Source organism: Henckelia pumila, chromosome 3, assembly GCF_033568475.1.
Source record: "Henckelia pumila isolate YLH828 chromosome 3, ASM3356847v2, whole genome shotgun sequence".
NCBI lineage: Eukaryota > Viridiplantae > Streptophyta > Magnoliopsida > Lamiales > Gesneriaceae > Henckelia > Henckelia pumila.
The window spans coordinates 50,587,347-50,597,065 of record NC_133122.1 but is presented as its reverse complement, the minus strand read 5'-3'; the positions used below and the strand labels follow the sequence as shown (position 1 = coordinate 50,597,065).

At 31.0% G+C, this 9,719-nt stretch overlaps 1 long non-coding RNA gene across 6 annotated transcripts; it reads right to left on the bottom strand.

Annotated features, from left to right (window-relative positions):
- Positions 1–3,847: 3,847 nt before the first annotated feature.
- LOC140891225 (uncharacterized) lies at positions 3,848–8,495 on the bottom strand. Of its 6 annotated transcripts, XR_012152459.1 has the most exons (8): positions 7,929–8,495; positions 7,365–7,539; positions 6,411–6,661; positions 6,152–6,297; positions 5,839–5,949; positions 5,683–5,763; positions 5,526–5,597; positions 4,710–4,934 (listed from the first exon to the last, which is right to left on the bottom strand). It is a non-coding gene; the product is annotated as an uncharacterized lncRNA (long non-coding RNA). The 6 variants fall into 6 exon arrangements; XR_012152457.1 differs by lacking the exon at positions 4,710–4,934 and adding an exon at positions 3,848–4,278 and having other exon boundaries at positions 7,365–8,495; XR_012152455.1 differs by having other exon boundaries at positions 7,365–8,495.
- Positions 8,496–9,719: the final 1,224 nt, after the last annotated feature.

Here is a 9,719-nt window from a genome sequence, read left to right as displayed (position 1 = left end):
GTTTGCATGATTTTAAACCTTGTTATTATGAGATAAAACATGTTGGGTCTCTAGGCTCACTAAGCTTATATGGTGCAGGTGAGTATGTTGATGACACGATAGCTCCGACTGGCGATGAGGGCCTATGAGTTCACACGCAGATGGCACCCGTGACCGATGCTATCATTGTTTCTATGTCATGAGATCTTATCAGTCCTTTTAAATAAGACTTCCGCATTCATTTTTTATGGTGGTTTCAAAATATTATTTTTATTATGTATGCTTGGCGAGTTGAATAATGGTTTGGAATTTTATTTGAAGTATTGTATGTTACAAGATTTTTAAAATCCAAATACATCTTAATTCGTGTACGTGCATGTGTACAAAAGTTATAATAGCATCAACGCCAATAATATTTAATTTCAGGATCCGAATTTTTTTTAAAATTATAATATCTATTAAAATTATAGTAAAATTAAAAATATTTTTTTCACGCATAATCTCATATTGAACCTGTTTAACCTTGAAATCGACCTACCGGTTTCATTACGTTTTTTAGAACTTTTTTTTATGTACTTCTTTTAAACATGGTTTAAAAAACTAACTTTTATGTTAATTGCAGTATTTATTTTTTAAAAGCAAATGACCATTTTTCTCACCTCATTTTTCATATTTTTTTTCACGAATGTTAAAATATAATAAAATTAACTTTTGAAGCAGCAATATTAATTAATTTTTAAGGGTCCAGGGGGGGCACAGGACCCCCCTCAATTTTTCATAAATTTTTTAATTATATATTTGTATTATTTATTTAATAAAATAAATTATAATATATATCAATTTTAAATCATATTTTTGTTTTATATTGAAAAATAAAATTATTTAGGAACTTATCAAATAATATAATAAATTATTACGTATTGATGACACTATTTTAAATTTTTTGTTTGTTATTTAATGATATAAATTATGCATTCGTGATTTTTTTATGAATTGTATCGTTTAACATAGTTAGATTTTTATTTTTGTCTGAATTGCATTTTTTTGATATCTCAATTTTTTAAATGTGTTTAGCTTGTATTTTTTTTATTTTTAAAATTGTTAACATATATATTAACCAAATAAACTAAATTTAATGTATACAAAGTAGAGAAAACAAAGTGGTCATCTAAACTACCACCCGACATAGCAACATGTGGCTCCGCTCTTAATTGCGCCCCCTGAAAAATTTTTTTGAGTCCGCCCCTGATTTTTTGATTAATATTTCAAATAAAAAAGGACAGTACCCTAACGTTTTGGAAATAATTTTTTAATTAATTTCTTAACCGATTGATCCTGGGATCGCAGTGCAATTTTTTTAAACATGAGGGGGATTCAACCGTTGAAAATCCCCTCGGGATGGCCTGGAATTGTCCTAGGGGATATTTTCCCATTTGCTGCTTCAAATTTAAACACTTTCATCCGGAGTCCTCAAAATTTTGTATATTTAGGCATTCATGATTTTCCTCGATATCTTGGCAATTAGAGCTCCAACTAGAAAAATAGAACTACAATCCTTTTATAATATAGTATATATCATTAAAATTAAAACTTGAACTCAATCGAAGAGTCGAATTGCTCGAACTTGACTCAAGATCAGTTAAACTTTTAAGCGGATACAAGTCAAAAAAACTAATTTAATACAAACTATGTAATAAATAAATTATCATCGACGTGTATCTCACAACATTAAATAATATCAAAAATGAAAAGGATGTGTTGATAATAATCATTCGCTTTCCATTTAGAAATCAAATTACTTTTTGGTATCTCAACTTTATCATAAAATTTAGTACTTTTTTACTTATAGTAATTAAGTTAAACGTTTAGTTTGGACTATATATAAATTGAATAATATACATGTAAATTATCGATCTATTCATGCAAATATCATGTTTACAAGCATTGAATGAGTGTTCGAGTTGGTGAAGTATATGAAAGTTCAATCAATGATCATGAGCTCGATTCTCTCCACCAACAATTTTTCAATCGAATATGTCATACATGATTTGTTCTGTAGCTGATTAATGTGATCTCTTGAACCTATTGCGTTATGGTTACTCAAAATATATGTTTGCATGCAGCTATAAGCCTATATAAATAATTTAAATGTGAAAGAGAATCAATATAGATACTTATCATCCATTGTCGTAGACACAATTCCTAAAACGAAATGGACACATTTGACAAGAAAGATACAATATCATTTGCACACACAATATAGATTTAAAATTAAAGTATATAGTCAGCGTCAAAATTAGACCAACTTCGTTGTAACTTTAATTCTTGAGGTTTCAAGTATTTTTGTCTTTATTTTTGTTGCTGATTTGTTTCACGTCCTCCTTGACATTTTGGACCCAGTGAACCCTTTGGACCACCCTCTCATCTTTTTTTTTTTTTTTAAACCAAACCAACAAAACATTAATGAGAAAGATTATTACAATTCAAAAGATAAGAAATAAAACTAGGCGGGTCAGTCCACACCATATATAGGATTATAAAATAAATAAGCGTATTTAGCCAAACTATATATGAGCGACAATATTAGAATGTCGACTCGCCCACTTTAAACAAAAATCAGATTTTCCATTCAATAAAAATCGGCAGTGTTCCACAATTGATCCAAACTCTGATCATATATCATGATTTCCTTTGTGCACTGCATCAACCACTGTTTTAGCATCCATCTCAAAGTGCACCACAATTTATCCAAACTCTCATCTTATGCAACATGTGTAGGGAATTTTTTTAATGATTTATACTAGTCAGCCTATCAAAAGTGGTCACCCATCAAAAAACATTGGATGAAATGTACTGGGAAATTTCAATTTATGTACTTTATTTCGTTAGTTAAATTTGAGTTGTATGGTTATAAGGAAAAAATAAAAAAAGATATCTACTAATGTAAATTTTGCGCCTTAATTTTAATCCATTTTAATCATATTGTTGTGGCCACTTTATATTTTATCCGTAAAACTCTTATGAAACGAATATAGAAAATTGAAGTTACGATATTTCATTGAAAAAAAAAATAGATCTCTTTATTGTTGACATTTCATATTTACAAGCATAAATGACACGACAGCAAATAGGCCCTTTTCCACGTTGACTAATTCGAAGAGATAATTAAATGTGCCATAGTGTGGAGAATTAACGGGAATGCAAACCTTAAATCGTTCACATCATAATGAAAGAGAACCAAATGAACCCTCTAAACCTTAAAAACATCAAACTCAGTAACTCACATTCCCTCTTGTCTTTAAAACACACTGCCTTTTCCAATATTGTAATAAAAAATTATAATTATAAGCATTATAAAAATAGAAGCCCTATTTCAAATATATATATATGTATATATATATATATATAGAAGCCCGAGTCACATCCTCCCTACGAAGCTAACTTGTTTTCCAAATTTACTACTCCAATGGCAGATAATGCACATAGAATAGCTTCTCTTCACTCAACCAGAAGAAGCTCTCACCCTCATATTTTATCTGTATATCTCAACAGAGTGTGCTACCAAATATTGTTCTTGCATATCCAAGGTGATCCCACCTTATATGAACTCTACTTCTCCTCTATCTCAACTCTAGCAAATTTTCTGATACTGAAATGCCAAGGAACCAACAAGACTCCGTTCGATACTGTAAGGTTTGGACAGTATGAAATCACAGAAATACCAGAAAACTTTTCGAGTGTGTGTTATCTTTCAGTGTTGTCAACACTTCACGATAATACTATGCATCAGAATAATTAACTAACAGTAAAAGTAAATAACACACAAATATTTATGCACAAGTACTAAGTACATGTATAATGCCTCATGGCAAAATAATCACTAGAAAATCAAATCAATTTACAAAAACTAACTAGTGATTGTTTTACGAAAAATCTACTTTTCTCAACAGATTGAGAAAATAAAAGACTTTCTAAAAACTAGTAATAATAGAATAATAAACCAATAGGAAGTTCTAAACCGAAAAACGAAAACCAAAGAACCACTTTCAGAACAACACTTAACTCGTGTGTTCTTCAGTGTTTCCAACACTACTCGGAAACACAACGTAGCAGTAGTATCTCTTCAAAAATTCTTCAATGATCGATCTTCAATACTCTAGAATTTCTGCAGTACTTTTTCTATGTATTTTGCTCTCTACGTTTCACTCTCTTCTCTCTTGATTGTCTCTCTTGTTCTTTCTCTGATCGGTCCAAGCACTCCTATAAATAGATCTTTAATATGTTTTCATAAATAAGGACCTACAAAGCATGGAAACAATATATCATCAGAATCAAATATTTCGAATCAATAAATATCTGATATTACCAATTTTAAACACTACAAGAAAAACTCCTAAAGACAACATTTTTTTTCAGTTGTTGTTAGGGGCTCAAAACTGTTGTAAAAACTGGTGTTGTTAAAAATCACGCTCAAAGACAACAGTTTTTAATTGTTGTCTTTGAGAGAGAAGACAACAGTTTTACAACATTTTAAAACTGTTGTCTTTTATTTCAAAGACAACAATTTTTAAATGTTGTATTTGAGCGTTATTTCTAACAACACGAGCTTTTACAATAGTTTTGAGCTCCCTATGACAACTGAAAAAAAAATGTTGTCTTTTTTCAAATAAAAAACAAAATAAATAAATAAAATAAAATAAAAATTATAATATTATAAATCATTCAAAATAAAAAAAAATATTGAAATAAAATTATTATACAATTTTCCAACATTACAAAATAATATTTACGACATTCTAAAAATTTCATACGCAACCAATCAAATGACATAAACATAAAATTCTAAAGTATACATGATAAATATTAAATACAATAAAAACCATAAACATTAATATGAAATTAAATAAAAATTCATTTTAGCTTGTTTGATCTAATTTCTCTGTCATTGCAATTGCCTGCGAAAACAAACACCAGCAATAATTGTTGAAGTGAAGTTAGTTTGTTAACCAAACATAATAACTATTAAAGCTCTTCTTCTAAAAGCCCAAAAAACGTTAACTAATAAGATATTATATGACAGCTCTAAACGTAAAAAAAAATATTTTTGATTAATGCATGGTTGATATACGACCATGATTAACACTGTATTATAGTTATTTGCTTAAAATCTGTAAAATAGAACTATGTTAAGTGTGAGCCTGAGTCACGGACTCCAAGTCACATGATCAATTTCCTTTTCCCCATAGTTTCTACTGTCCCCTCTATTCTAATCCAAAATTTCATGACCAACAAGGCCTTAATATTTTCTTCAATGTCATATTAAGCTAATTACAACCTTAAAATACACATACTAATACATGTTTTGAAACATTGAAAACAAACACCCAGGATAGATAACACTATCGCATAAAGATTGAATTAACCAAAGTGCATTTCCAAATGCATAATATAATTCCATAATATGATATTTTTAAATCTTTCCTCCACATTCCAATATATGATTTAACATACTTTTTCCTGCAAACTATAATTATTTAAGTCCTGACCTTTCTAGATTTTCCAGCAGCCATGTCAGCAGAACTTTTGCTTGATGAGCTCTTGCTCTTTCGCTTCTTACTCTGCAGAGAAATGTGAAAAAAAGAAGAAATATCATACAGCTGCTCATTTGAATGCATCAACAAACACAAAAACAAGCAGACTTACCTAATCTTTTTCAGCGAGTAAGATATATGTCGTTGCATTAGGAGATTCTAAGAATTCTAATAACGTCACAGAGAGTTCTTCCTGAAAAACACAACTGCATATGATCAAAAAACTGAACATTTATGATTTCAAAACAAAATCAAATAATGATATTACCTTATTTATAGTGGTTTCGAAGACAGAAATATTCAGGACATCACAAAAATCCAACAATTTTTCTTTAACACATTTGTCAAGCCTATCTGCAACTTTTGCCCTCTGTTTTTCCTGTTGCAAACATCCATTATAAAGTTGAGTTAATTGTTCATGCACACATTATTTATGACTCAATCGTTAAAAAATCATCATCATAATCCAAGAATGACCAATACATTGAGAATTTCCAACAATATCACATTACCTAGTTCGACACTAAATAAACGAGATATAAAAAGGGACAAAAATTGAAATCTAGAGGCCATTTTCTAACCTCCGGGCAGAATACTATGGTCAAGAATAGGGGCTGGAACCTAGCTGTAACTACTGTAAAAACCTAAAGAATCATAGCTAGACCAGCATGGAAATCGGACATCTCTTTTTCCATGGTGGTTGAGTGGCGGCAGCTCACCAAAGAACCTAAAATTGCAGATGAAATGAGCAAAAAGTTATGGGCTTGACTCAAATACTAACTTGAGCTATGTACCATGCTATAACATTAAGAATCGAACTAAAATAGTTTCTGAACTCACCGAAGAAGATGCACGGAGCAACAGGTCAGAAACAGGTGTCCAGTTTAAATTTAATCAAAGGTTTTAATTAAAACTATTGATTACTATGTTCTTCATGTTTCCTTTTTCCATATCCACATGATTTTTCCAAGTTATTCTTATGTAAAACTCCATCTTGTCTGGTGTCCAATTAAATTTAATTAAAGGTATTCATCAAAGGAAGTGATGAACAGTAATAACCACCTAAAAAACAGCACCACATCGTCTTTGGTCTACAAGTGGATTAAACAAATCATTAATATTTGCTAACGACGAAGTGAAATCAAATAGAATAAAAGGAAAACAAAATTGGGAAGAAAGTTAACTTTTTGGACATTAAATTTGAAACAAAGATTTCTAAATGCTACTGCATCTTGACATTGAAAAACAAAAAGTTAACTTTCACATTAAATTTGAAACAAAGATTTCTAAATGCTACTGCACCTTGACATTGAAAAAAAAAATACATTCCCTCCCAACTTCTTCCATTTTCTTCCTCCATAATCCATATATATAATTAAAATTCTCAACTAGTTCAAATCACTAATTGCATCACTCAGACTTAACTTTGCTCGAAATAGCTTGAGGTTCGGTTAATAGCAACTTACAATCGAAAATCTAAGCAAACTTACACAAGAAAGAAGAAGAACAACACGTGCATATTGACCTTGAGGAGAGCTTTATCTCCAAAGAAACTTCAAAAACCAAAGCCGAAAATAAAAATCTACAAATCTAATGCTCTAAACAAAAAGATCAAGTCTTGCACCACAAAGCATTCGTCTCAACCTCAAGCCTAAGTTCTTGGCTTCTCCCACCCAACCTGAACTTGACCCGACATAGTAAACAAACACAAAATCACCACTCACAAATATCGAATGTTTATGAAGAAAACCAAAACTAAGGTAGCAAAGGCTTTGAAAAACAGAACCCACTTACCATCTCGCCGAGGACTATCATCCCTTATTGAACACTGCAGCAAGAACCCATTAATAAAACACCCCGATAACTCCTTTTTGAGTTGCCCCCTATCTTTTCTCACCAAAGATAATAAAGAGTCAAGAGAAAAGGGACTGGAAAATTCAGATTAGCCAACTTTGGTATCACACCACACCTAAAAAACGCAGAGAAAATAGGCAAAAAGGTCAATATCGAAGGTGTAAACACAAGTTCCTATAAATATTTAAAATTTTTTAAAAAAATTAATTCCTTTACATGTGTTGGGTTGGCATCACGAGAAGCTAGAACTACAATATTCTATAGTGACGCCGATTGAAATATAGAACCACTTTTAACAGTCCAATACATACATACAGATTTTAATTTCGGATTAATATTTTGCGATCACCTTATAGCTTAAATCATGGAGAGTGCGACATTAATTTATATCAAACAGCAACCCAAAATTTTTGTTTGACAAACGATCATCAGAAATAAATCGAGATAGACAAGTATACACATATTACATAAACAAACAATATGAACTTTCAAGAACAAGTATACCTTAAACTCGTCCAACTAGTGAACCTACAAAAATCCAAAAATGAATATAACGACATAAAAGGGGGAGAAATTCGAATAAATTGAGCGACCATTTTTTAACCTCCAGGCAGCATATACCGTCGAAAATAGGGGCTCGAACCTAGCTGCAACTAGTCTAAAAATAAAGAATTGGAGCTACACTAGGATGGAAACCGAACAACACTTGTTCCATGGTGCTTGAGTGGCGGCAGCTCGTCGGAGAACCTGTAATCGCTGTTTAAATGAGCATAAAGTTATGGGCTTGGCTCAAATACTAACGTAAGCTTTGAACCCAAGCTAGAACACTAATAATAGCATAGAAATCGGAGCAGAGCTCATCGGAGAAGACGCACGACAACAAGTCAGGAACAGGGCTTGGTTCGGGCAAGAAACAAGCATAAAAAATAAAAATTCGTGGTTCAAATCAAATCTACTGACAGAAGGAATAAAACCCCTCAAACTGTTCGAAATTCCATTGACGAAAGGAGGAGATACGAACGTTCAAAGTTTGAGATTTTGAGAGAGGCGAGAATGAGATTTGATAAAAGGTTTTTCTTCTTCTCCTTGTATTCCTTCGTGTTTATAGTAATTTTTTAAAAAAACAATAAAGAATTAAAATAAAACAATTTAAAAAAAACGTTGTCAAAATAATCAAATGTGGTCTTTCTCTTATAAAATAATACAACAAGGACAACAATTTAAAAATATGTTGTCTTATATATTTAAAATCCGCTCATAGACAACATTTTTAAAAATTATTGTCTTTTACATTTTAAACAACATAATTCCACAACAGTTGACAAAAAATGTTGTCGTAGCACCCAAAAAACCGCTTAAAGACAATAATTTTTCAAAAACTGTTGTCCTTTTAATAAGATAAACGCCCAAAGACAACATTTTTAATTAAAAATGTTGTTGTAGAGTAAAAGACAACGATTTTGAGATAAAACTGTTGTCGTTTGAGTGTTGTTGAAACGCCTACTACTAATAAAATGCGGAAAAACTTTTTTTTTTTTAAATAATACTATACATATACTCCCATACATATATGTATATAAAAATAACATATATTTTTAAATAACCTGAAAAATATTAAATAAATAAATAAATCCTTAAAAATGTTTCATGCATCAATTTAAAATGATAAACAATGCTGCTGAAAAATCTCATATGCGGAATAATAATAAAATAAATCATGTTTCAAAATTCCATCATAATAGACTAAATAACTGCGACGGTCATGAGGTCCACTGCTCCGTGAGCTCATACGTCCTCACCATCGGTAGGAGCTACATAAATGTCATCATGCTCACCTGCACCATATAAGCGTAGTGAGCCTAGGGGCTCAACATGTCTAATCCTTTATAACAAGGTTAAAAATAATGCATCACGTAGATACTAATACATATACATGTACATGAGCATGCATGGAAACATTTTTCATAACATAAATGCTGAATCATAAATCTTAAACATAACATAACTTTCTTCATCATACATAACATAATTGAGCATGTCATAAACATAAAAACTGAGTATGGTCATATCCATGAATGTGACTAATAACTGTGCCGACTGATCAGTCTAAAGAACCATCGTACGTGGCGGTGGATAAATCTACCTCTATGCTGGTAGTAAACTACCTCTGTGCCAGTGGTAAAACTACTTCTATGCCGGTAGTAGAACTACCTCTGTGTCAGTGGTAAAACCACTTCTATGCTGTCACATCACTTCAATTTCCATAAAAATATTTTTCATGCTCAATTCTTAATC